The 2,243-nt window shown below is 46.4% G+C and overlaps 1 non-coding gene across 1 annotated transcript; it reads right to left on the bottom strand.

The window, feature by feature from the left end:
- Positions 1-1,764: 1,764 nt before the first annotated feature.
- Positions 1,765-1,836, bottom strand: TRNAR-ACG. The gene has a single exon. It is a non-coding gene; the product is annotated as a tRNA-Arg (tRNA).
- Positions 1,837-2,243: the final 407 nt, after the last annotated feature.

Genomic DNA, 2,243 nt, shown 5'->3' with positions numbered 1-2,243 from the left:
TCTTCCAGATGACTTGGAAGCTGCTAGTGTCAACACATGAGCAGGATATGGCTCTTTAATCACTGCAAAGTCCCTCTTGATTGCAAAGATTATGTCAACCTTTGGCCTCGGCCTCTGGGATGCTGTGCGTAGGGCCAAATGAATTTGGTTTGGTGACAAATTTAGAAGTCAGTGACAGGGAGTCTAGAGGGCTCTTTGCCTGAGGCTCATGGCCCTGCAGGGGCACCAAGAGCCCGTGCGTGAACACCAGTGGTACTGGGCCCCTTGATTCCAGCAGCAGGCCTGGACTCCCTCCAGGCTCGGCCGACCACCTGAGCTTGGTTTGGTTTTGAGTGAAGAAACAGTGTGGAACTTTAGAGGAGGAAGACGCTTTTGGGTGAGTCATCTGGCTACAAAAATGCACCTGGCTCTAGATTTTTCCACAATTCCGAGGAGGTTGAGGCTGGAGGCCCCACTGGCCAAGTTTTGGAGACAATAGAAAGTGTTTCAGCTGCTGAGGCCCTCCATACCCAGTGTCCCTGCATGGACACCCTATACTTTAGACTCCAGAGAAAAAGAATCTAAAAATAGATCCTTCTGTTACAAGTTTGCAACTAGATTTAATGTGGAACAGAGAAGAAGAGTTGGGTGACATAATTGATGTACAAACCCTAAAGTTAGCATATCGGAATAAACCTGTGCCAAGGTGTAAACTTATGAGGCAAAAGGGAAGACTAAGAACCTGTCCAGCTTAATCATAATGAAAAGGATAAAACATTTAACTAAGGTTGTGATCAAGACTGTGCGAGGTCACAAACAGGCATGCCAAGCTCGTGAGCGCTCCGTCTTGATCACGTGCACTCCCCCTCTTGATCACAAGTGCACTCCCTTCTGATTATATGATACCCCTTTCAAAATAACTGGGATTATGTATGAGAGCAATTAGCAATGCTGAACAGCAGCTTGTTCAGATTCCAAGACTTCCAGGCCTGTATAGAACCAAGGGCCTTGGATAACAGAGGTCTGGGAAAGAATGACAAGGCTGGGGGGACAAGGAAGGTCACCTGTGCCAGATGCAGCAAAAAAGTTTGACTCATAAGCCATTTGGGGACCTGCCCTCTGACGCCCACCAAACTCCATGGCTCTCCCATTCTGCACTTTGACCCCAGAGAAGGTTACACATAAGGTATGACCCAGGGGAGGAGCAAGATATTTCTTTCTGATCCGAATATATGTCATTCATTTGCATAGACATGCCAGTGGGCTACAAGTTATAGCAAGGTTGGGATTCACTATGGCCATACCACCTCCCAGCATGTAGCTGTAACTCCATCCCCTCCCTTCCACCCAAGAAAGCTACTGTCCGTGTCAGCCGATTAGCTACTGCCATTAATAAGCTACCTATGGCTCAGCTCATGATAGTTTTGGATGCCCAAGATGGCAGACCTCACCATTTGAGCAGCCAATTCAACCAACTAATGGCATCAGCCTATGTCACATATCCATTCCCAAAAGACCTCTCCTCCAGTGCTCTCATCCTTGGTGGTGCGTCCTCAGCCTTTGAGCGTGAACCTGAAAAACACTGGATCCTCATTTATTGGAAAGCCTGTTCCCAGCCAATACCCAACAGATTCTCTGATGCACCATGATATGGGGTTAACAATGACCCCAATTCTTTCTGACTCTTTGCGACCCCATAGACTGTAGCCTACCAGGCTCCTCCATCCATGGGATTTTCCAGGCAAGAGTACTGGAGTGGGTTGCCATTTCTTTCTCCAGAGGATCTTCCCGACCCAGGGATCGAACCTGGGTCTCCTGCATCGTAGGCAGATGCTTTATCGACTGAGCCACAAGGGAAGCCCTCCAATTCTCTCCAGACACATTCATTTATTTGATGAGCTTACTATGTACCAGACACTCTTCTAGTAGTGACTGGAACAAAGATCCTCATCCTCAGGGAGCTTACAGTAGAGAATGTAAACCTAATAAATAAAATAGACATTAAAAATAAACCTAATAAATATCCACAGTAGAATAGTATGTTATAAGTTAATAAGTGTTGGAGGAAAAAAGACAAAAAGGACAGGTAAGAGGGTTTTGTTTGCAGAATTGAACACGGTGGTCAGGTTTTGCTTTGTTTGTTTGAGCACGTTCTTGAAGAAAGTGAAGAGATTTAGCCAAGGGGACAGAGAGGGAACAGTGTTCTAGGAAAAAAGCAGAGCCAGAAGGAAGCCCTGAGGAAGAACATACATGGTACCTGCAAG

The sequence above is a fragment of the Oryx dammah genome, unplaced genomic scaffold (assembly GCF_014754425.2).
Source record: "Oryx dammah isolate SB20612 unplaced genomic scaffold, SCBI_Odam_1.1 HiC_scaffold_25, whole genome shotgun sequence".
Taxonomy (NCBI): Eukaryota; Metazoa; Chordata; class Mammalia; order Artiodactyla; family Bovidae; genus Oryx; species Oryx dammah.
This window is presented reverse-complemented; position numbering and strand designations above follow the sequence as displayed.